The sequence below is a fragment of the Vicugna pacos genome, chromosome 9, assembly GCF_048564905.1.
Source record: "Vicugna pacos chromosome 9, VicPac4, whole genome shotgun sequence".
In the NCBI taxonomy this organism is placed as follows: Eukaryota; Metazoa; Chordata; class Mammalia; order Artiodactyla; family Camelidae; genus Vicugna; species Vicugna pacos.
Genome location: NC_132995.1, coordinates 75,110,068 through 75,136,946, shown reverse-complemented (window position 1 = coordinate 75,136,946; position 26,879 = coordinate 75,110,068). Strand labels below are relative to the sequence as shown.

The 26,879-nt window shown below is 38.6% G+C and overlaps 1 protein-coding gene across 1 annotated transcript in view; it reads right to left on the bottom strand.

The window, feature by feature from the left end:
- Positions 1 to 26,879, bottom strand: part of DIPK1A (divergent protein kinase domain 1A) — a 173,533-nt gene that overhangs the window by 143,560 nt on the left and 3,094 nt on the right. Inside the window, exons 3-4 of the mRNA XM_072968213.1 lie at positions 25,557 to 25,605; positions 24,398 to 24,451 (exon numbers count right to left, since the gene is read on the bottom strand). The gene's annotated coding sequence lies outside the window, so the exon portion shown is untranslated. The remainder of the gene's footprint in view (positions 1 to 24,397; positions 24,452 to 25,556; positions 25,606 to 26,879) is intronic.

The following is a 26,879-nucleotide window of genomic DNA, read 5'->3' as shown; positions in this document are numbered from 1 at the left end:
TTTCAATTTCATCTCTAAGCTGGAAAAAAAGAATCCAGTGAGGAAGGTAATAATAGCATAGTGATTGTACGGATGGGGAAATTGAGGAAGTGAGAGATTATGGGACTGGTCGAGGCTATATGAGTCGTTGGAGTTTACACTTTAATATCTTAAAGGAGACAATGAGAAATTTTTGTCAACCGCCCTGATCTAACCTGGAAACATTGCGACCATAGCATATCCTGTCTTTCAGTCTGGTTGATAAAAAAAGAAGCACTGTTGTTTCTCTTTGGCTTTGTTTTTTCCAGTGCAGCTTCACAGTTCACTGATGATCGGTGCTGGCAACAGGTTCTTAGATAAAGCTGTTCCCTCGATATAGACTCCAATACCATGGAAATTCATATACATGGAATAAAGGGAATGGGAAAGTAGGTGTAGGAGAAGCTTTGATTTCTATAATTTTATGCCCAGAAAGTTTAATCAAGAGAGAAGTTCTAAAAATCCCTTTCTGGCACTAGTTATATAGTTAAATAGTTTGGTTTTTTTAATAAGAAAGCTAGAAGCATATCATTGTAAAAGGTTAACTTGATGCATCTTTTCATGAACTGAGTATTCTTAACGTAGAAGAAGATCCCAGGTGGTCTCTCTGGTTGCTCTGTGCTTGGACAACGCCTCGAAAATTAGTCTGGGATTGTATTTCCCATGCCTCCACCTCCCTTTACCAAAAGGTAGTGTATCAACCATCTGCACAGGGATAAAATTTACTTGCATCATGCAGGTTTTAAGAGAGTATGTTGTTTTAATAGCAGGGCTGTGACACAAGAAGGCACCAAAAGTGAATTTTATAACCTTAAAGAGCAAGAGCCTGGAAAAATAAATAAATTCATTACATTTATTTGACAATAATATGTTTTTGATGATATATAGAGAGGTTTGTAAATCTTAATCTAAAAACTAAGTAAATAAAGTCTTATTAGAGTATATTTGATCAGAGAATAGTATTTATTGATAACCAAACACCATGTGCACACTATAAATACAATGTTAGGGGAATTAAATCTTCAAATAACTGAAATACGATGTTATTAAAGTAAGACTGAATGTACTGTCACCATTTAAAATTTTTGAATTAACTACAAGAGTTCCAGGGTCATACAGGAAACCCCACAATCATTACGTAGTACTGGGTTAAAAAGGGAAGTGTCCGTTGATAAGCATTTCTCAGTAACAGAATAAAGGAGAGTAGTCTTTCTGCATTCAATGCTGTCTGGTGGCTCCTGAGCCCAGCTCAAACAATTTTTCTCCAAAACTAGATTCTTTCATCTAATTCTATATTCAGTAAGTATTTTTGAGCTATTACTGTAATAGTTATAAAATGACTTAGAAAAGTTCTGTGCTTTAGCTACATGAACCCTGATTGAACATTTCTCTTAAGCAATCTGTTTAGATGACCTTTATTTATTAAATAAAGTTGTGGATAAAAAGCTATTAAAATTATTATTGAGCATCTGCAATCTTAATTTACAAGCCATCTTTCTACTTATTTGTTCTGAAGAGGGCTGGGAGGCTGAGGAGCTTTTTCTCAGACCTCTCCCGGTTTATCTGAGCACATCCAGACCAGATGCGTGCCCCAGCGAACCATGATGCATGCCCCACCTAACCACAGCCATGCTCCCCACAGCGTTCAACTGCTCAGCCCTCCCTTGTTCCCTCAGTCAACCAGAGCCCCTCTTGGGGTTTAAACTCTTTGTGCAGGGCAATCTGCTCCCCACGTAGACCCATGCCTAGATATCCAAGTAATCCTTTTCACTGGACTTTTCTTTAAACTGAATCTGGAAGAGTTAAGGAAAATTACTCAGTGGTTCACTCTTCCAGCTTTTTTAGGTCAGGACAGTATAAGGGAGAGATGAAATCATCCAATCAGATTCTGAGAGCCTAAAGAATAAAACATCACTTGCTTGAAGTCACTCAGTTGGAAAAAAATATTAAACTCAGGAAATTTTAACCCCTCAGATGCATTGCTTATCCAAAGCTGTATCTAAAATCATTTAGAAATCAAATACTTCAATTGAGCTGGTTTCATGGGCATGCAACCTGTGCAGTCACAAAAGTGCTCCACACGTGGTTTAATGCTCTCCTGTCTTGAAAGGGGAACCCTCCTACACTGCTGGTGGGAATACAGTTTGGTGCAGCCACTATGGAAAACAGTGTGGAGATTCCTCAAAAGACTTGGAATAGACTTGCCATATGACCCAGGAATCCCACTCCTGGGCTTGTATCCAGAAGGAAATCTACTTCAGGATGACACCTGCACTCCAATGTTCATAGCAGCACTATTTACAATAGCCAAAACATGGAAACAGCCTAAATGTCCATCAATAGGTGACTGGATAAAGAAGATGTGGTATATTTATACAATGGAATACTACTCAGCCATAAAAACCGACAACATAACGCCATTTGCAGCAACATGGATGCTCCTAGAGAATGTCATTCTAAGTGAAGTAAGCCAGAAAGAGAAAGAAAAATACCATATGAGATCGCTCATATGTGGAATCTAAAGACTCATGGACAGAGAATACAGACTTGTGGTTACCAGGGGGGTAAAGGGTGGGAAGGGATAGACTGGGATTTCAAAATTGTAGAATAGATAAACAAGATTACACTGTATAGCACAGGGAAATATACACAAAATGTTATGATAAATCACAGAGAAAAAAATGTGACAATGAGTGTGTATATGTCCATGAATGACTGAAAAATTGTGCTGAACACCGGAATTTGACACAACATTGTAAAATGATTATAAATCAATAAAAAATGTTTAAAAAAATGCTCTCCTGTCTTCATCCTGAAATTCTTAATAATTTAATCTTTGAACTTATATTTTTATAAGGATAATGTAGCCTGTGCACGAACAGAGGAGATGTAAGTATTCTCCATTCTTCGCTGCCGAATTTGCACGTAACTTTTTAGATTTGCCCCATGAACAGAGAATTCTGGTGGAGACCCACAGTGCCTGAGATTTCAGCAAGATGAAGAACAAGCACAAGGTAAGTGCGTTACGTACATAACCAAGTGGGGCCTGACAGCCCTGAGGGGCTGTGCTTTACATTCAAACCAGAACTTGCTTTGAATGTAGGAAGCAAGCAATGGCATCCAAAGAAACACAGATAACTAACAAACGCCATCATACCCTTTTTACTCGTGTTACTTCCCTGTATCAGCCAAGCACTTACACCAAAGATGACAGAAAGAATGGGAGAGATAGCGACCTGTAGTTCTTTTCCATTCAGTTCTTCCTTACTCATCAGCAAGCTGAAGATAGTGCTTGTAGGATGTATGAACATCAAGAAGTGAAATAAAAACATCTGAGTTATTTTTCTGCAATATTTCCACTGTGCTGGTAAGGACAAAATATATACGCATGTATGAGCTACAGTATATGAACTGCGTAATTTTGGTAATTCTGCATGAATTAGATGCTCTTATATTTGCATTTAAAACTGTCATTGTGTAATACAAAGATGAACATTAAAATCCATGCTAATAATTCAAAGTTTTAATTTTTCTTTATTTGGAATAACATTAGACATCAAATAAAAACACCACTAAAAACCCAGAAAGAGAACTTGAAGAAAGAAAGAAAAACTTTAGTACTTGTTTTGCAAACAGTTTTATTAAGATATAGGTCACAAAAATGAAATCCTGCCACTTGTGACAACATGGATGGATCTGGAATGCGTCATGCTAAATGAAATAAGTAAGACAGAGAAAGACAAATACCGTACGATCTCACTTATACGTGGAATTGAAAACAAAACAAAGCGATACAAACCTCCAGTTATAAAATAAATAAGCCACAGGGATGTACTATACAGCATAAGGAATATGGTCAATAATACTGTAATAACTTTGTGTGGGGACAGATGGTTACTAGACTTATGAAGGTGATCATTTCATGATGTATGCAAATGTCAAATCAGTATGTAATACACCTGAAACTGGCATCATATGGTATGTCAACTATACTTCAATTAAAAAGAATATGAACACACACACAAATTGTATAGTTCACATACCATACCAGTTACATTACAATTCGGAAGCGTCGAATTCAATGGTTTTTCAGTATATTCGCAGACAGTTTTAATCATCACTGTGATCAATTCTAGAACATTTTCATCACCTCAAAAAGAAAACCCCTCTCCTTACCCTTGCAGGTGCCTCTCCCTCACCCATCCCCAGGGGACCACTAACTTACTTTCCTCCCCTATAGATTTTCCTCTTCTGGATATTTCATACGAAGAGGATGATATAACATGTGGTCTTGTTGTGACTGGCTTCTTTTACTTAGCACATTGCTTTCCAGGTTTATTCATGTTGTACCGTGTGTAATAGCTCCTTCCTTTTTATAGCCAAATACTCTTCCACTGTATGGACAGACCACCGCTGTTTATCCATTTATCAGCTGATGGACATTTGGGTTGTTTCCATTTGTTGACTATTAAGAATAATGCTGTTATAAACATTATATATTAGTACTTTTTAATGTCATTTTTTTCCTGCTTTTTGCACAAAGGAACCTGTACCTCCCCCTCCCTGTGTTGGCAAACTATGCAGCCAGCCCTGATGTCAACTTACATAGTTCAAGAAATACTTGTTAGGTGTCTACTCCGTCTGAGGCATTACAGTTGACAGCGCCTGCCCTTCAGTGGGCTACAGTGCGGTAAGAAAGTATAAATCAAACACGTGTTATATTTGGATCATTAATTTCAAAGAAATTATAATATTAAAAAAGTACTTTGCACTAACACACTTCAACACATAAAGTACAGTTAGAGCTGGCAAGGGGCCTTCACCGTGGAAATGTGCTCCAGCTTCTGGCATCAGCATTAGTCAATTTCATGAAAACACTGCTTCCCTGAGGGATGACAGATGGAGAGCCTTTTCCCTAAAGGAAGCAGGCAAAAGCAGATGTGCTGAGAAGGACCAGGGAGACCCAGACTCCGAAGCTGCCAGGTGCCTCTGTCCACCGAAGATCGGGGAGAAAGGATTTAAGTTTTGGTGAAAGCCAGTATAGTGACTTAATCTGATTTTGTCTTTCTGTTGTGACTAATGTTTGCCGTTAAAATAAATCACAGCTGACTGGTGAATAGTTCATATGAAAAGAAGGCTAGGACACTCGTCTGAACCAAAAAGTACCTCTATGACTTAGGAGTAAGAACAAGCCTGAAGGGCCTTTAATGCTTCAGAATGGAATAGAGTAGGCGGGGATGGAGGAAGGGTGGTCTCCAGGACACCCCTGAATAAGATTCCTGGGTTCCCTGCATTATAGAGGTGGAAAAGGAAAAAAAAAATCTTATGAGAAATAAACACGTAACAAACAACCCACTTTGGGTTTTGTTTTTTGGTTTTTTTTACTTTTTTATGGGTATATACAGATTGACTCTAATGGAAAAGTATAGGAAAAAAGAAATACTGTTAAAACAAAGAGACAGCCAAAAAGGAATGCTGTTCATCTAACTGCTGATTCATCACCTATTTATGTTGTGAGCCTGCTCTTTGGTGCGGAAAATACGTGGTTCCTTCTTTTCAAGGAGCCCAGACTAAAAGGGAGGAACTACTCTATAGGTAAATAAATTACACTGTGAGCAACTGAAACATAGAAATACGAAAAAAAAAGGGGGGAGCACAGAAGGAACTTTCAGTTCGGGCACGAATGGGATGACTATCTAGAACATCTGAACTGGTCTTTGAAGGATAAGGAGGAGCTCACTGTGAAAACAGGGCAAGAGGCTCACCCCTGCACGGCGGAAGAGCCAGGGCTGTGGAAGAGCGTGCTCCGCTTGGGGACTGTGCCTGGACTATGGGCTGGAGAGGGGGTGTGAATCAGGGAGATGCAGGAGGGAGTTCTGACTTCAGCCTAAGAGCTTAGGAATGTTGCCTTTGTCCTGTGGAATCAGGGGTGTTTTAAGAACAGGAATGATATGGGAAGATGCATATTTTAAACTGACAAATCTGGGCTGCAAGAGAGTAAGAATCTTTGAAGGGAGAAGAAAATGGAGGCTTAGAGACCATTCAGATTAGGGAAGAAAATATGGGAGTGTGGTAGGGCACGAGCAATGAGAAGGAAAAGAAAAAGATCTGAGAGGCATTTCAAGGTAAAATAAAAAAGATTTAAAGGGGGAGGGTATAGCTCAAGTGGTTTAGCATGCGTGAGGTTCTGGGTTCAATCCTCAGTACCTTCTCTAAGAATAAATAAATAAATAAACCTAATTACTACCCCCCCCCGCCAAAATAAAAAAGAGATTTAGGGATCAGCTGCATATAACTCAAATGCAAAAGCTGAAAGCTGTATTGTAGGTCCTACCTTAAAGTCCTCACCCATGAGACATTTACAATCAAGTTGAGAAGGCAGGACAGTTACATGCGCGCGCACACACACACACACACATAACCACAGTCCAGCAAACAAACAATAGTCTAAGAAGTAAATGACAAGAATCATTTATTCTGACTGGTACATGAAGATACTTCATGCCTGATGAATGAATGAATGAATGACTATTTGGCAAACGCTGTGAGAATTCAGGGGAGCACAACAGGTGGGCCATCAGGCACAATGAGTACAGGCTTTGGGATCAGGCCTTTTTTCAAATCTCCACACAGCCACTCAGCAGCAGGGAGAACTGGGGCGAGTTATTTAATTTCCCTAAGCTTCATTCTCCCCATCTGTAAAGTAGGCATAATAATCCCTCAAAGTGTTGATGTGAGGAAAGGAAAAGTACTGCGCGTACAGGGCCCAGCTCATAGTGTGATCAAGAAATGGTAACGATGCTAAAATTACATTTATGAGGCCTTGGAAATGGTCACGGAGGACTTTTCCAAGGAAGTGGAGCTTCGTAGGACTCGAACTGAATTCTACAGGAAGGGTAGATTCTACACAGGCAATGGGAGAGCACGGAGTTTATTACAGTCATGAAGAGTGGTACAAGCAATACACAGAATAAAACAAGGCACAGTCGTAAACCACTTCCTTGTGCTTCTTTTCTGTACTCCCGTAACAGTCTGTACGCATGGGGTCTTTAAAGTCTGACTCCTTCACTCCTTGAAAGCAAGAAATGTATCATTTACAGCTGTCACCGTGTTCTCAGTACCCAACATAATGCCTGGTACACAGTAGGCACTCAAACGATGTTGAACAAGTGGAGAAATAAACAGATCTCCATGGAGCTTGGTGTCCGCGACAAGATTAATCAGAGACGGACTTCGTGGGACAATGTCACTGATACACATCTTTTCTACAGGATATCTTTTTTCTTTTATGTGGTAGCTATTTTTATTCGAGTCACAACTGGAGGATGGTTTTACATCCTCGGCAACATAAAGGCAGCAACTTGCTTCTTTTCTGGCATAGAACTTAAAAGAATACTTTAAAGTATATTTAAAAGGAAGTTAAAATCCACTGGAAAAATAGAACTATAGCTTCCCTCACTAGTTATTAATAGACTCTAGAACAGATCACTGAGCAATTTCTTATAGTGGCATATGGTCCTAAGATAAAAGCGCAATCAACTTTCTAACACTTTCTTTATATAGCTTTTAAAAGACACTTTCTATAAATAACTTTAATTTAAATGAGAAATATTGTTATAACTTATAAAATGATCTTTTTGCCCTCTTTATAGTATCACTATTTATCTTGAACACAGCCTTGATTAAAATTATAGCCTTACTTTTCATGAAACTAAAAATTTAAGTTCTCTAAAATATACTTTAAAAAGGTAGCATGGATAATGGAGGTGCAGGCTCCCCTCTGCCTCTCCTTGGCACCCTAGTAGTAATCAAAACAGCAACTTCCTTTCTTCTCATTTCCATTTTAAAAAGTTATCCAATCAATTTTCTATATCAGTACATTGACCACTCCTCATTGTTTTTACAGCTGCATAGTATTTCATTTACGGACATACCACTGTTTATTTAACCATTTCTCTAGAAGATCAGTGGCTTTCATAAGGGGAACAGGAAAGATTTTGTCCCCAGCTCTCACCCCAGGAGACATTGGCAATGTCTGCAGTCATTTTGGTTTAGAAGGGAGAAGGCTACTGGCATCTAGTGTGCAGACGCCAGGGATGCTGCTGAACATCCTACAAAGCCCAGGGCAGCCCCACAACAAAGAATTACCTAGTCCAAAGTATCAGCACTGAGACTGAGAAATCCTGCTGCAGACAGACACGCAGGCTCTTCCCAGTCTTGGCTAGTACAAACAATTCTTCAGCAAATAACCTTGTAAATTTGTTGCTTTGTATACATGCAGATATATTTTTAGGATAAAATGCCAGAAGTGAGATTGCTGGGTCAAAGAATAAATGTAATTGAAATGCCTTCCAAATGCCCTCCAAGGAGTTGTGGGTTTCATACTCCCAAGGGCATTTTATTTATTTCCATAATCTCATCAGCAGAGTGTGTAGCCACGCTTTTGCTTTTTAACAATCTGAGAGGTTTAAAGCTAGCTTTAATTTGCACTTATCTTACGGTAGCATCTTGTTAATATACTTAAGGCCATTTGAATTTCGTTTTCTGTTGCCTAAGTGTGAGATTTAGACAGTTATCTAAATAATTGATGGGGTTTTCAGAGGAAGGGACTTGGACAACGACTCCCTCTACAGTGTCACGCAAGAAACCACCATGGATGGAGGGCAGAATCAGAGAACTCTGTTCTCTTTTCTGGGAATCAAAAATTCTATTTTTACTTGAACTATCACGATGAGATAATCAACAAAGATTGGTGACAGGACTCTGCCTGTTGCTGGATTATTGCCTGCTTGACAATGGAATTTCTAGAAAGTGAATTCCATGAGAATGCAAAAATCCATGAAGACACTGACTCTGGTGTTTTTACTCATTAATGTATCCCCAGAATCTAGAATAGTGTTTGCTGCATAGTTGGGTCAATAAACAGTTGTTTGAATGAATGGATAATCTGCAAACTGTGTCATAGGGACGTGGGGAAAGGAATGGACAGAAAAAAACAAGAAAGAGGCCTAGAAAAAAAGAATTTGTTGATTGGGACTGGGGTGTTAAGGGTAAGGAAGGAGTAAAGAGGACCTAAGAGGTTTAGCCAGCTGGTGACTTTAGGAATTGTGGCCGCACTGACATAAATGGGGAAGTCAGAACAGTGTCTAGTTAGAAGAATTAATTTGTTGTCATGCTGAGTTAGAGGAAATGACAGGATATCCAAGTGGAAATACTCAAAAGGCAGAGGAGGGATAGAGTTGGAGGTATTGATTTGGAAGACATTTGTGAAGAGTGCTGATATTTCAATCGTGCATGAGATCTTTGAAAGACAGAATACTGAATGAGATGTTTGCCAGGAAGAAGTTTATCTTTAAAACTTTTTTGAGAAATAAGTGAGCTGAACTCATTAATAAAATAAGCCCCTGCTCCATCAGCTAATCTCACTTTCTTATATTTTTCAAGTTCCCTCTCTCAAATGGCAACTTTCTCTAATCAATAAACGGGCTCAAATATCTCCAGTACTAATAATATTCTCCATCACTCCCCTGGTGACCTGCCTATCTCCTCTTCAAGCCCACAGGATCTCACCTTTCCAAGATATCAAAGGTTTTCCCAAATAAAGAGGAGTTCTGATGCCAGGTGGTGACATTTTAAAACTTTAAAAGTTATATCACCAGTATTTCTTTATTTCAATATGCTTTCATAATTCCTTATTTTATAAATTATTTTGAATTATATTTTAAATTGAATGCTTCTTGATGACTTAGCAAGAAATGTATTACTCTCAACACTAAAAGCCTACTAACATTAAACTGTAGAATTTAACATTTCAGGAATGTTTCTTGCAGACAATCAATCCCATTGAAGTTTCCACTTGGTTCAAAAGTCGTCTTGTGAAAGCAGAGAAGTAAAGCAGAGTTTTGCTTAAAGCCTGATAATCATGAATTGAAGTGTTTATTATCTTCTATATTTCTAGCACCATATAACAGAGCAAAGCAAAGTTGAGTAATACATATTTCCTACCTCCCAGGAAGTCAAAGATTAGTGAAGGAAATAAGCAAAACATGTAACTAATGACAATATAAACCACACTGTGTGGTGGTTTTTTCCGTTTTTAAAGTCCTAATTGTGGTTATAAGCCAATGCTCAATTAATGCAAGGGTTGAGTCAGAGGTAGCGTCACAAAACTAGTAACATTTTCTCTTGACATTAAGAGATGAATAAGATACAGAAAGATGAGCTGGAGGGCAAGGGCATTCCAGGCAGAGGGCACAGCGTGATAAAAGGCAGAGAGGTCAGTGAAAACACAGCCCACTCGTCTAATGTGCCTGTAATGGCAAGCGGAAGTGGGACAGAGAATAGCAGACGTACAGCCAAGAGAGCACCACAGGGAGAGTGGGTGTTTTAGTGGGAGAAGGGGAGGAAATAAGTGACAGGTGATAAGTAACAGGTGAAGGTATGGAAGCGGATGAACTAGTTTAGGAAGAGTAAACTAGAGAATGAAAAGGGGAAGGACTGAGGAAGGGGTGTCGTAGTTATTACTTAAGGGTAGAAGAAGAGGAACCAGCAAACTGACAGGTAGAAAATCCACCAGAAAAGTATTGAGGTTTGAAGATTCATACTATCTTACTTTCTTTTTTAATCTTAAAAAATTACTGGACATCACTTTTTAGAGTGATCTTAGGTTTACAGAAAAACTGAGTAGCAAGTAGAGAGTTTCTATATACTCCCTTTCCTAATCTCTCAGTTTCCCCTGCTGTCAGCATCTTGCATTGGTGCGGGACATTTGTTAACACTGACGAACACTGACACTTACTCAAGTCCATAGTCTACATGAGGGTTCAGTCTTTGTGCTGCACAATTCTGTGTTTTCTAAATTATACTTCTCGATGTTCTTCCTCACTGTAGAGATGTATCTTGATAATGGGTTTATTCATCTCTTATTCTTCCTGATGGTGATGTTTATAATTAGTCATATTTTAAATATGTTTTGAAATTAATAGATCTTTTCTTGAAAATGGGAATTACAGACCTGTCTCCTCTGCCTCTACTTCTGGTTTCACGAAGCTGTTTATTGGTCGTCCAAAAGAGGCATTGGAAAAGAAAACACTCGCAAACATATCTAATCACACTTCTAGTATTTTCTACTTCCTATTTATTTATTTATTTATTTAGGGGGGGAGTAATCATTTATTTAATTTATTCATTTAGATAGCGGCCCAGGGGATTGAACCCAGGACCTCACCCACGCTAAGCAGGCGTTCTACCACTGAGCTACACCCTCCCCCCTTTCTACTTCCAATTTAAATGAACCATGGGTGTCACCTTTCTTTCTTTCTTTTTAAAGAAGTATTTTATATGGGACTATGGACACCAAATGTTAATGGTGTTTATTTCCATGTAGATTATGAACAATTTTTTATGCTTTAAACTTTCCTATATTTTTCCAGAAATAACATCAATATTTTATAATTGGATAAATATGTGTTAAATTATTGGCTTGTATAAAAAAATTTTTTTTGCTTTTGTGATAAAACAGAGGAAAAATCTAATGTTATAGCACAATCAAAATACGTTATACATTAACAAAGGAACACTTTTTATAGACGCCCTTAGAGACAAAAGGAAAATTAAGGCCAAAGCAAAAGTCATGTCATGACTTAAAAGCCTTTTACTTCCAAAGATACAAAATCTATTCATTTAGACAGTGGGACTTTTGTCCATTAGAGTACCAAATATTCTGAATGGGTAGAAGAATTCCAGCTGTAAACTGACGGACTTCTGTGTTCTAAAAGCAGTTAAGGGTTTATACCCTTAAGACTTCCCGTGTTACAGCAATTAAGGTTGTGGAAAACGTATAGAACAGATTGTGTTTCACTCTCTCTCTGAGTGAAACAGCTTGTGTGGCTTGTTGAAGGTGAGTTAATACTGCGGGAATCCTTATTCCATTCACAACTCTGAATATGGACTTATGATATTTATACATCTAGAGTTTAAGTGATCACTCTTGTCACCATCTGCACATGGATAATTTTTACCCTAAGAGCTATTGGTTCCAATGTATTGTTTTGACATCATACACTATAATTGATTTAAACAGAAGTAAATACCACAACAGTTGGTGCTCTAAAACAAAATTCAGCCCAATAATTTCCACATTACTGTGAAATCTAATATACTCTTCACTCACATTCAGTGAACTACATAGTCAGAGTGAAAGGCAGGAAAGAAAGGAGATCCACGTAGACATTGTCCTCACCCACCTGAAAAAATCCTAAATGAAATCGACTGAGACTCTGGAGTTCAATTTAAGAAAGTTACATAGACCTAGAGTTCTCAAAATTTATCAAATTATGTCTTTTGTCTGCCATTTATAGCCTCATTTCCCATTTCTGTTCTGTGTCTTTTTAATCATGGTATAGTATAACTTGTTTAAAATTTTTTCATGGACTGAAGATTCAAAAACAAAACTAAACAATTTAAATGTAGAATTTCTTGGGATTATAGATGTAATCTAAAAAATATAAGGATAGGATATGGGCAATCTGTATAGTTTTTGACATCTTAGAAATTTTAATAACAGCCAAGGCATAGGTACCAAACAATCAAATTCCAGCTACAAAGGATTGTTTGAAGACTCATTTAAAAAATTTAATGAACAGCTTCTCATAAACAATACTTTCCACCAGTTTAAAAAAAAGGGTGGGGAGAAGCATATGGATTATACAAGAGGATTATTTTTAGACATAATTGGTATTATTTATTTATAAGTTTGTATTTCTAAATATCATTATAATTGAAGTTTTATATTGAGTAGTTTAATCAAAATCTGTCCAAAGGTGGAAAGAGAAAATGTCCTGATAAATTTCTGTACTGATTAATTCCTAACCATAGTGGTAATGCATACTGACCTGGCTCTAAAATAATCAGAAACGATTGGGTCAGTATTATTGTAATTATCTAATTCTAAAAGTTCACACACACACGGCTGGCTCTAATATCCCTTGAATATGTCTGTAGTTCATCAAGGAGTTTTGACCTGTTCTAACAACAACAACAAAAATGAAAACAGTTCAGTTGTCAAGGAACCCAATAAGAGAGGCACAAGACATTAACATTCCTCCAGTGCCACTATATGTCAGACATTCTGCTAGGCATTTTACATGAGTTTCTTGCTTAATAAAAATTCTATGAGTAATAAACGATTAGCCCATTTCACAGATGAAGAAAAATGAGATTTAAAGGGGCCATGAAGGTGACACTCAGCTCTTTTTTGTGATGAAAACCCAAACTCATGCAGATGAATTAGACGAAGCTGCTGTAAGGCGGTGACGCTGGGAAGAATATGTCAAACGCGTTTCAGCACGAATAAATGTTAGGTGACATTTCTTTAAAATGTATTTAGAGGATAATGTAAGTCATCATTAACTGCTCCTGTAAGATCCTAATCTTCAAGTCATTACAGACAACACAGCAACAAAAGATTGGGCCTCATCAAAACTTAAATGTAAAACTAAACTGAAAACACTGCTTTCCACACCTGTTCTACCCTATTCTGCTTACTTCAACTCTAGAAATAAATAATGGAATCAAGGAAAGCCCGGATGAAATTGACTGACTTGTTCAAGGGAAAATGGCACTTGAAGTTTTTTAGGTTAAAAATACAGATTTATCCATCCTCAAGTCACTTTTTGTGAAATGCTGGTCTAGACTCTGGAGTATGATGGCAAGAAAGATAAATATGCTCACTCATCTCTTACCTAGTCATTCACGAGACAAACATCAAACGCTGTACAGATGCTAGAAATCAAAGATGACAAAGGTATCTTTTGGACACTGCCCGTCTAGACATCCCCGCCGTTTCACTCTGACTTGGGATATGAACACAGACCTGTGGCCGGTTCTCCTTGGGCTTGGAAAAGAAATTCCTTATTGTTGCACTGGTTTTCCTCAATCCCTGTCCTAGATCATCCTCCTATCCCTTAGGGGAAGGCTGGTTATAAAAGCTTTGTTGTCCCCATTTCTCATTTCAGCTGGCCTGGGCTTTATTGAGAAAAATGTCTGATATGTGTTGAAATCTAAGATCAAAGTCCCTGTGTCAACTTCAAAACCTTGCAGAAATGACGGTAACAAAACCTATCCCTGTCCCTAGCCCTTGCTATTTATCTAGAGTGAAATATTTCAGTCAGGCCTTGCGATAGACAAGATGGCACACGAAGACAGTAAATCCACAGTACAGTTTCTAAAAAATGCATTTGATAAAATATGGCCAATTTAATGAACATAAACTCAATTTATGTTAATAAGCTCCTAATGGGAAATATATGGACCTTTGAAATAAGATATTAATATAGTAACTACAGTAGAAGTAGAGATTAGAACTAGCCTAGTGGTGGCAGAAAATCCCAGAGGGTTGGGCCCCTCCCTTACCAAGGTCAGTCCTGCCCCAGGCACAGGAGAAGAATGAGGGCACATGCACCACACACTTTCTAACTCTGGCTTCGATTAGAAATCCACTGAGCCAGAGACCTGGATTTGGCCATCTATTTATCCCTATAGTTATCATAATTTATTTTTCTGGCCTGGAGTACCTCTCATACATCTGCCCCTATTAGATAACCTGAATTTTTTTGCTAAAGACAGAGTTTGTCACGAGTTTGGTCCTCTGGGAAGCAGACTCTGAGATGGAAATTAGCATGCAGGAAGTTTATTATGGAGTCTCTTGAAATCAACACCTGTGGGGGAAGGGAAGAAAGAATTGGGCAGAGGGAGAATTTGGCTTCAATGTATCCTCAGCAAGGTTTCAGCTGAGTCCATGGGAAGGTCTGAAGTTAAGATAATCCTTCAAACTTGTCTCCAGTTGAAGCAACGGGGCCTGATGATCAATGCTGGAAACGTTTTGTTGTGCTGGTTGGCCATTTGTAGATTACCTTTGGAGAAATTTCTTTAAAAAAATTGGGTGGGAGGGTATAGCTCAGTGGTAGAGCACATGCTTAGCATGCACAGTCCTGGGTTCAATCTCCAGGACCTCCATTAAAAATAAATAAATAAATAAACCTAATTCCTTCTTCCTCCCCCAAAATAAAATTTAAAAAGTATTAGAAAAGATTACTCATTTTAAAAAATCAGTAACGTTTAATCTCTTTGTTTTACTGAAGAGGAAGTGAAAGATCATAAAGTTATTTTCTCAAGACTGCACACATAAAATCTGAGCAGGGTATACAATGTTTCATTTCTACCTTCTTTCTTAAATGACCCTGGACCATTGATACAACCAAGTATCAGGAGGCTTTGGCACAAGCCATTCCAGAGCCTAAAGAATTAGACTTAAAAGTCAAGTAGGGACTTAAAAGTCTTACTCTATTAAGAATGAACTCATGCGTTTTCAAGCAAATTATTTTCAGGAGAGTCTCCAGAGTCCTTTCTCAAAATGACTTTAGGTTTCACAACTAAACTCGGGAATTTTAAGCAGAAGAAAGAAATAAAGCTGTTGAAGGGTCAAAATAGATGTGTGACAAAGGAAATATAAGGCATTATCATGAGTAAATATGTTTCTTGGTTTAACACAATATTTGCCCTATGCTAGAAAGTGAATACTTAATTTTAAGAGAACCAAATTATAGTTTTTCAGGCTCTTTTTCAAAAGTAATTTTTCCTTTGAGTTTTATTGAGATATAATTGGCATGCAGTACTGTATAAATTTAAGGTATATAGTATAATGATTTTATTTACATACATCATGGAATTATTTACCACAATAAATTTAGTGAACAGCCATCATCTCATATAGACCCAAAATAAAAGAAAAAGAAAAAAATTTCCCCTTGTTATGTGAACTCTTACGATTTACTCTCAACAACTTTCATACATAAGATTCAGCAGTGCTAATTAAATTTGTCACGTTGTATGCTATGTCCCTAGTACTTATTTATCTTATAACTGGAAGTTTGTAGATTTTTACCACCTTTATTTTAGCCAGTTCTCCTTTCCATCATCCTCGCTTCTGATAACACAAATCTGATCTCTTTTCTTATGAGTTTGTTTTTGAAGTATAATTGACCCACAACACTATGTTAGTTCCTGGCGCACAACACAGTGATTTGATATTTCTATACATTTCAAAACGATCATCACAACAACTCACCGGACACTATACAAAAATATTACATCATTATTGAAGATATTCCCCACACTGTACATTTATTCCTATGACTCATTTATTTTGTAACTGGAAGTCTGTACCTCTTAATCTCCCTCACCTATTTCTCTTGTCCCGTTACCCACCTCCCCTCTGGAAACCACCTATTTGTTCTCTGTATCTGTGACTCTGTTTCTGTTTCATTATGTTTGTTCACTTGTTTTATTTTTTAGATTCCACATATAAGTGAAATTATACGGTATTTGTCTTTCTTTAACTTAACATAATACTATCTGAGTCCATCCATGTTTTCACAAATGGCAATTTTTTTTCCTTTTTATGGCTGAGTATTCCAGTGTGTGTGTGTGTGTGTGTGTGTGTGTGTGTGTGTGTGTGTGTGTGTGTGTGTGTGTGTGTGTGTGTGTGTGTGTGTGTGAACACGTCTTCTTTATCCATTCATTCTTCTATTGATGGCCGCTTAGATTGTTTCTATATCTTGGCTATTGTAAATAATGTTGCAATGAACATAGGGGTGCATATATTATTTTGAATTAGTATTTTTGTTTTCTTCGGAAATATACCCAGGAGTAAATTGCTGGACTGTATGGCAGTTCTATTTTTGAGTATCCTCCCTACTGTTTTCCATAGTGGCTGTACCAATTTACATCCCCACCAACAGTGCAAAAGGGTTCCCTTTTCTCCACATCCTCACCAACACTTGTTATCCATTTCCTTTTGATAATAGCCATTTTGACAGGTATGAGAGGATAGCTCATTGTAGTTTTGATTATTTACATTTCCCTGATGATTAGTGATGTTGAGCATCTTTTCATGTGCCTGTTGGCCATCTATATATGTCTTCTTCGGAAAAATATCTATTCAGGTCTTCTGCCTGTTTTTAATCAAGTTGGTTGTTTTTTTGATGTTGAGTTGTGTGAGTTCTTTGTCTGTTTTGGATATTAACCCCTTATCAAAAGATCATTTGCAAATATCTTCTCCCATTCAGTAGGCAGTCTTTTTGTTTAGTTGAGTGTTTCCTTCGCTGTGCAAAAGCTTTTCAGTTTGATCTAGTTTTCCCTGCCTGAGGAGACATATCCAAAAAAATATTGCTAAGGCCAATGTCAAAGAGTATACTGTTTATGTTTTCTGGAGAAATTTCTATACAGATCCTTTGCTCATTTTCATTTAGGTTATTGATATTTTTTATAAAAATTGTGAGAGTTCTTTATATATATACACTGGATAAAAGTCTTTATCAGGTATATGATTTCCAAATATTTTCTCCCATTCACTTTCTTGACAGTGCCCTTTGAAGTACAATTTTTTTTCATGTTGATATAGCCCAATTTATCTATTTTTTCTTTGCTTGTGCTATTGGTATCATATCTAAGAGAACATTATCTAGTCCAAGGTCACAGGTATGTTTTCTTCTAAGAGTTTTACAGTTTTAGCTCCTACATTCACATCTTTGTTTTTAGCTATTTTTTATACATGAAGTGCAAATAACAATTCAACACAGACAACAGCCTATACACTGTAACACTTGCCAAAACCCAGAGCAATCCAGTGAGATCTGGAGGCTTAAAAAGAGAGTTTCTCTACTAGAACCCCTGGCTGTGTGTACTGGAAAGAAAGAGCAGCTCGCAAACACTGCAGATTTCAGCAAAGCTGCCACATTCCATTTAATACCCTGAATACCGTCTGCAGAGATCTGTGGGGTCCTGCGTGCACATAACACCCTCCGGTGCATGAGGACCTATACCGCCTGCCGAGGTCAGGTACAGGTCTTCTAGGCTCAAAGAATTACGATGCTCACTCCCCCATGTTTGCACAGGTAGGTGATGGACTAGCCTGTCCCCAGGGCTCTAGATGTGTAAATCAGTGCAGGTAAACCGGATGGGGGTGAAGGGGATGGAGAAACTTTTAGAGGTTAGATCAGATTTCAGGTTATGTGGATTGAATCTATTGGAGGTAACCTTTAGAAACTTTTGAAAGCAGAAGAGAAGAGAAGTATTTTAAGAGCTAAACTGCTGTGTGCTCAAGAAGAACCATTCGTGATGAAGTGTCCTGGCTAAACCTCAGCTGAAGCAGCCGCTGATTCCATGGTTGTGTGCTTGGCTTGTGTCTAAGACAGATTTAGGCTGAAATAAAGAGTGAAGTTTAAAGCTAACTGAGTATCTGAACGATCTGGGACACAGGTGTGACTAACTCAAGGAATAAAAGCTGAAGAACTAGCTTGCAAAGTTTAATAAACTAAATTGAACAGGTTGAATCTAGGTTGCTCTGCAATTGTAGTCTGCCTACTTTTATATTGTCTGTAACCCAAGATTTCCTAATAGAAGCGCATAGTTTTATTGTTTAATCAACCAAACTCGCTGTGTTGAGAAGGAGTAACTGGTAAGTTTTAAGCTTTAGGTAAAATACAGGAAATTTTCCATTGCCTCCTTAGTGAAAAATGGGCATGTGTGAGCAACCACACCCATTCGTTTACTCATTCAACAAATATTCATTGATCATATGTGTGACAGGGCACTGTTCTCGGCACTAGGGTATCACAGTAAATAAAACAGTGTCTTAACTCTCATGGAGTTTATATTCTAGCGTGGAAGACAGATAATAAAAATGTATTTTCAAATGGTGACAAATGCTTTGAAGCAAAAAAGGGAGCAGACTGAGAAGTTCTGTTCAATATAGGGAGGTAAAGAAGGTACAACTGCTCTGTTAGTATTGGCAATCCTTTTAATTGTTGTCCAATAAAATTATCAACCATCAAGCACTTTCGTGGGGCCTACCAGAATAATAATAGCAATATTTGAGCACTTCTAGTGCCAGGCATTACTTAACTTATCCTTACAACAAGTCGGAGGTAGGTACTATTATTATTTCTAACTTACAGTAAATGAAGCTGAGCCTTAGAGAGGCTATTTCAGTTATCTATTGCTGTGCAACAAAACGTCTCAAAACTTACCAGCCTTAAACAACGACTTATTTGCTCATAATTCTGCAGTTTGGTCAGGGCTCGATGGGGACAGCTCATCAGCTCCACGTGGTACCAGCTAAGGTAGCTTGACTGGAGCTGGAGGATGCACTTCCAAGGTGGCCTCACCAACGTGGGTGGCAAGTTGGGGCTGTCAACTGGAAGCTTAGGTGGCACTGCTGGCAGGGGACCTCATTTACCTTCCATGTGGCTTCTCCAAATAGCAAAGCTGGGTACTTCAGACTTCTTAAATGGCCACTAGCTTCCCCCAGTGCACAAATGGGGGAGCTGCCAGGCCTTCTTAACCTTGGCTCAGAAGCCCCACAATACTGATTTTGCCATATTCCATTTGCTAAAGGTCACAAAGCCAACCTAGATTCAAGTGGAGGGATGACGCAGAGGCATGAATGCCAGGAGGCGTGGCTCCCTGGGGCTCCCAATAAATTGACTACCACAGTTTGCCCTTCAGCCTCCAGTGATTTATGTCCCTTCTATATGCAAAAGAATACATATCCTGACACTTCCAGAAGTCTTTCTCCACTCTTACCTGGGCTCAACATCTAGGACCTGCCTGGAATTTAATTCATGATACTACCCCTTGCCCATAAGCTTAGGCAGAATCACTCATTCTCCTTAATTCCTCTCACTTTCTCCTTCCATTTCAACCAAGCAACCTGTATCGTTGACTTTACTTCCTAAACATCTCCCTAATCCCTAACCCTAAGCCTAGCCAGTCCACTTGGTTCCTGTTCCACCTCCTCAGTTCTTAGCTACCATAATCTACCTGAGCGACCGTGAAACTGGCAAATGGTCTCCATCATTCACTCTCTCTCTCTTTAAACACCTGTATTATGGTATGATTCCTGTACAATACAATAAATAACACATATTTCAGATGTACGATTTGATAAGTTTTGATAGATATACGTACGCATCAATTAAACCACCACCACAATCAACATAGCTAACATTTCCATCACTCCCCAAGAGGTGCAAATGTCCAATCCCCAGTTTCTTCTTTCCCGCTCCCTTTAACCCCCTCCATCACTCTCCCTTGCGTTTCCTTAATTCAGCGATTCTCAACTAGGGGTGAATCTGCCCCTCGGGAACATTTGGCAATGTCTGGAGACCTTGGTTGCCTCAACTCCGTGTGTGGGCACTGCGTGCAGTGTGGAGGTGCCAAGGATGCTGCTAAACATCTTACAACGCACAGGACAGCCCCCCCGCCCCCCAACAAAGAATTATCCAACCCAAAATGTTGATAGTGCTGAGGTTGAGAAATCCTGTGGTCTTTTCTTCACCAAGTAACCGGACGTCTTTTTCAAATGCAATCATGTTAACACCCTACTGAGGCTCTTCCTACTGATTTTAGGTTAAGAATGCGAACCCCTTTTTTCTGGCCCATAGCGTCCTCTGTAGGGTGGCCCCACCAGCCTCTTCAGCTCCAGCTTGTGCAGTCACCTCTGCTTTCCATGCTCCAGCCACACGGGTCTTCTTCCTTCAGTCCTATACATACTGCATCTCACTGCAGGACCTCACATACCCTCTGTCAGCAATGCTCTCCCTCTTAATGTGTGTCCCTCCCGGCCCTACCCTGACCCTAGCTCTAGCTCTAACGGAGGAATGACTACAGTGGTTGGGGGAAGCTGGCAGATGAATGACATCCAGAGGGTCCATACCGATGATTCTGGAGTGCTGAGTGAGGCCATTAAATATATCTGTCTGCTCTCAACTCATAATACAGAATTGTTTAAAAAAGGCATAATGGAACCCAGTGCGGGAGGAGTGCAGCTGAAGGGAGCAGTGAGGTGGGAGCCTGGCTCTGCTGGCCTGAGAGATGCACTGGGCAGTGCAGGCCCTGGTGGCCCCAGGCTTCTGATGCTCCCTCCGTGGAAACAGTGCTCCCGTCAGAAACAGAGATTTCCTGGGTCTTAGTTAACATTACCCGGCCTTCCAACCACTGGCCTGGCTGCCTAAAGAGGAGGAGTATGACCCTCAACTTGGTCGTTGAGGACTTTACCTCAGGAAAGGAGAGAAGCCGGACGGGTGGAGCGGCAGCTGTCTGTGCCATCCTGGCCGCAGCGAGCCTGCGTGGCACCTGCTGTGTTGTGCAGCTGGGGGGGTTATTCACGTGTTGAGTCCTGTTTGGTGATGGGGCCCTGGTATCTTTAATGTAATTGTCAAAACAGCCCGCAGCAAGGGGAGAGGTCTCTATTATCACACTTGGCTATGCCTTGTGGCTCCTTTTTGGGAGGCATTTTCAGTAAAAAATAAAAGAGGTGAATCTCTGTACTGTAACAAACAAACAAAACCACACATCTGATTAACTCCTATTCATCTAGGGATCATAGTTGTTTTTTTTAATATTTTATTCATTTATCATTGTATTATTTATTTTATCCTGGTGGGAAGGTAGCTAATTAGCTTACTTTTAGAGGTGGTACTGGGGATTTAGCCTGTGACCTCATGCATGCTAGGCATGTGCTCTACCACTTGAGCTATACCCTCTCCGCTTAGAGAACATGGTTCTAACATCTCTTTCTTAGGGAAGACTTCCTTAGCTCTCCAGGCTAGGTATAAACTCTCATAGACCTATGAAGCTTTCATTCACAGTAGTATGTAATTATGCACTTGGGTCAACATTTCACTAGTATCTGGCCCCCCCACCCCACATACTACACTGAAATGCCAAGAGGTCCAGTGACCCCAGTTCCTAGTGCAATGGCTGACATATAATATATACTCAATAATGTTTTTATTAATAGATTTTAATTTTTAGAAGTTTTAGGTTTATAGAAAAATTGAGCTAATAGTACAGAGAGTTACCATATAATTATCCTCTATTATGTCTTTAGTGTGGTACATTTGTTGCAATTAATGAAACAATATTGAAATGTTAACTGAAGTCCATAGTTCACATTCAGGTTTATTCTTTGTGTTGTATAGTTCTTTGGGATTTGACAGTTGAATCATGTTTCATCAGTCCCAAATTCCCTGTGCTCTTCCTATTCATTTCTCCCTCTCTCTCCTCCTTAGCCCCTGGCAACTATTGATTTTTTACCATCTCTATAGTTTTGCCTTTTCCAGAACATCATATTGTTGAACTCATACAGTACGTAGCCTTTTCAGACTGCAATATGCATTTAAGTTTCCTCCGTGTCTTTTCATGGCTTCAGAGCTCACTTCTTTTTATCACTGAATAATATTCCACTGTATGGATGTACCATAGTTTGTCCATTCACCTGTTGAAGGACATACTAGTTTCTTCTTGTTTTGCTACAAACATATATAAACATTCATGTGCAAGTTTTTGTGTGAACATATTTATTTGGGTAAACACCTAAGATTGTGATCCATAGATTATATGGTAAGATTATATCTAGTTTTGTAAGAAATTGCCAAACTGTCTTCCAAAGTGCCTGTTCCATTCTCCAGCAATGATGAGAGCTTCTGTTGCTCTATATCATCACTGGCATTCGGTGCTATCAGCATTTTGGAATTTAGCCATTCTAATGGTGTGTAGTATTATCTCATTGTTTTAATTTCCCTAATGACATATGATGTTGAGCATCTTTCCATATGCTTTATTTGCCATCTGTATATTTTCTTTGGTAAGATATTTGTTCAGGTTTTTTGCCCATTTTAATTAGGTTGTTTGATTTCTTATTGTTGATCTTTAAATGTTCGTTGTATTTTTTTGGCTATGTCCTTTAGTGGATATGTGTTTTTCAAATATTTTCTCCCAATCATTGTTTTCTTTTTTTCATTCTCTTAATGGTGTCTTATGCAGAATGACACTAATTTTCATAAAGTTCACCTTAATCAATTTTTTAGTTCATGGAACATAGTATTGGGGTTGCATCTAAAAATGAACTGCCAAACCCAAATCACATAGACTTTCTCCTATATTACCTTCTGGAAGTTTCATAGTTTTGCATTGTACCTTTCTGTTTGCACTTAATAGTATTTGCTAGATAAATTAAGGAAGGCTAATGGTAATAGAAATGGAATAGAGGAATTTGGGTGGGAAGAAAGTTACTGCTTCTATAGATTTTGAAGGCATCAGCATAAGATTAATAGTTAAACCCTGTTGGGAACTCATCCAGAGAACTAAGTTACCGATTAAGAGATAGTTGAGACAGCCAGTTGATCAAAAGGCAGAATTCAGGGTAGACCAAGAGCAAGTAGGGCAGAAGAGACACAAAGATCTGGTTCACAGATCAGAATTTTAGGAGAGGCAGTCCAGTACCCTGGAGAGCTCCCAAAGAGCCTACGTTTTGATAGCCTGGGAGCTTTCAAACACTGCTAGCTAACCTTATCTACATTTTCTCATGGGTTACATGACCAGAAACCTGTATCACTGCACTGCATGAGTTTTAACAAATCTTTTAAACATTACAAGAGCAGAAAAATTAGGAAATAGGGAGAAATATAAAGAAGAAAAAAAATCTTACCACATAGAGATAATCATTAACTAATGACAATGGTGACATAAAATGCACAAATGGACACTATTCATTCCTGTCTTCTTTTGTCAACAACCCTTCAAATACTCCAATTTAATGTGCACATTTTGTGCAATTAAATTTTAATACCTAATATTATTTAATTAAATATATTCTGATTCAGTTATAACTATTATTTGTGCCAAGCTCTTGTTCCTGGCACAGGAGAGACAGGGAAGAACACCAGTGATGCAAACTGGATCGGAGTGCCGTGTGTAGTGTCCCGTCCAGCATCAGCCCTCTCCCTACTGCACTCTGGATGCACTTCCTGCTGCATACGAGACATCTCGTTTTCATATTCCATGTGCACCTTAAACTCAGTTAGTTTACCCCTCAAATTGTTCAACAACCACCTTATCCAATCTTTGCAAAAAAAAGAAGGGAAAGAAGAAAGGAAGGAGGGAAGAAGAAACAAAGAAATACAGTCATCGTTTCTCATTTCACTCAAGCCACAAACCTCAAAGATTATCCTCGAATCAATTCATCCTTTCACCTATCTCTTCAGTGACTTCCAAGTTTTGTTAGTATCACCTCTCTGAAGTTTCTCCTTTCCTCTCTGTTCAAGTCTTCACCCATTACTCACCTGGACAGTTGCAGTGGCCTCTTTAGTCACAGTATTTCTCATTTTGAGTCCAATTTCCACACTACCACCAGAGAGGTATTTCCACAGGATGGATTTATTTTAAATCCTCTGATGGTTCTCCTATTTCTATGTAGGATAGTGGTTAAAGAGTAGAGTCCAGAGTCAAACAAAACTGGATTCAGATCTGCACTTACTGTTGTGTGACCATGGACAATTTGCTTATCTTCTGTGTATCTCCGTTGCTTTATCTGTAAAATAAGAATTAATAATATCTTCTTCATAGGGTCTTGGGGAATATTAAATAAAGTAACATATATGAAGTACTTTTTCACACATCTTAGCAGTGAACATTCAATACATATTATTATTATTATTATCATTATTATTATATAATGGAAGTTCAAACTTTATTGCATGTTAGTAGACTCAAAATATTTTGACAGCCCAGAATAGCAACCCCTTCTTTGGGAAAACATCTTCTCTTCCACACCAGTTGTGCCTCTTGTAATGGCAGTTAATAAAAATATCTACTTCTTTGGCTACAGGGATGGGCATCAATTCAATTTTTATTGAAAAGCTCATCTTGCCTATAACATCTGGTTGGGCACGTAACCCAAGCCTAGCCCATCAGAATACTTCTGTGGGATTTTTTTCAGTGGGCACTCTAAAGGTGAGGAGTAGGGAGGAAGGAAGGAAGGAGGTGGAGGAAGGAAATTTATTTTTCTTAATTGCTTCCTATTGTAAAATGTAACCTTCCTAAAAGCCATGTTTCCCACTAAACAGAGAAAGCCATGTGCAGAAGAAGAGAATGAAACATCATTCAGAGAGGAGCAGAAACAGAGAGAGACAGAGACAGAGAGAGAGGCAGGGACAGAGACAGAGAGAGATGGAGGAGCCTATATACTTTATGGTCTGTTTGCAGGCAACACCGAGGCAAGGGTTTCTACACTTCCAAGTCTTGTTCTGGTTGTAATCATGACTCTTGTAATCAAGGCCTCTCACAATAAGACCCAATCACCTTTCTGCCCTTGTTTCTACCCTTCATACTAGGTTCCACTAAATTTGTTCTCATTCCTAGCATACATCACACCATTTCACACCTCTGTACATTTTCCCTGTATCTTAATTACTTATTAATGTCACTATCTCCAGACACTACGCCCTCCAGCCCACTTTGTGGATGTATATTATCAATGCTTGTACCCTGTCCTGAACACAATATAGCATAGTTCTTCTGTTACTTGTTGTGAAATAAATAAATATCCATTTAAAATTTTATTTGTATAAAGGGATATCTGTGGTCCAGATGTATTTCCAGGAATAGGGATATAAAGAACAGTAATGTCCTCCTACCCTCAAGGAGCTAGTAGTTGAATCAGGGGAGTCAGACAGGTAACACTTGCTGTAAGAGAAAAAAAAAGCACTTTTACAAATATTACTTCATTTAACCCAATGATAAAGCTTTATGTTGATGTTCTCATCCTTCCCGTTGAGCTCACCAAGAAGCTCAGGCTCTGAGAGTTTGGGAAACTTGCCCAAGATCACTCAGCTAATAAAGTGAGAGATGCTGACCGGCAACTTAGGTCCTTTGTTCCCCAGGGTTCCTGCTTCTGTTGCTCTGCCTCTCACCTCATGCCTTTTCTTATCTTGTCCAGTGGACAAAAATAACAGAGTGAAGCAGGTAAGACAGTCTATCATTATTACCAATGGATAATTCTCTCTCTCTCTCTCTCCTATCCCCCATTCGCACCCCTAGATTTTGGTGAGTTGATCTTCAAAAGCTTGTGTCATAAGCAGGGATGCCATAAGCATGAATTGGAACCTAGCTCTTATGACCCTTAATTGATTTGTTGTGACTGCACACACACTTTTTACTCAACTTAAATTTTTGACTGCCAAGACAGCAAAAATATCACTTGATGGAAGCACATGTAAATTCTTCTGGGGTTAGGGTAGGGGGAAGATGATTCGACAAGTCTGAGGAGGGTGCACGTACTACAGGATCCCAGCTCTGGGGAAGCTGTGCACACTGCAAGAGGCTGCTGAAAGTGTACCTTGGAACCAGGAAAGAAAACTGTTTTGTAATGCATGCTGTCTCCAGCACAGTCCTCTGACAAAGCTTCATATTATGCCAGTTGGTGAGGGAAAAATATTTTAAGGGTTCACATCCATTTTCACAGAGCAAGTAATGAAGGGTGAATTTGGAAATGATAAGCAATAAATTGACACTGGGCACAATATATTTTAAGATGTATTATATGAGGAGTCTAAATTTGCCATGTACACTTTTTACAACAAATAACCGGGTTTAAAAGCAATGTTCATGTTATGTATGGAGGTTTAAGCTGTGGATAAAAAGGAAAGGAATTTCAATAAATCTTTTTTAATCTGATTATTATCAAAACTTTTTTTTTGATGTTTCAGATTTATTTCCTTTTTCAGACCAATGAAAGCAAACTCTGTGAGGACAGAGAATGTTTCTTTGACATCTCTGACTTGCCTGCTTATTTGCATTGCTAACTCTGCATAATGAACAATGTGAAAGGACTTCTAGCCTTTTTCCACAGAAAGTAATAGCTAATACCTGAGAGCTTGCAGGTTTATAAACATAGTATTTTATAACATTCCCTGTGACTTTTCAATTATAAATTTTGAGAATTAACTAATATTTTGAAC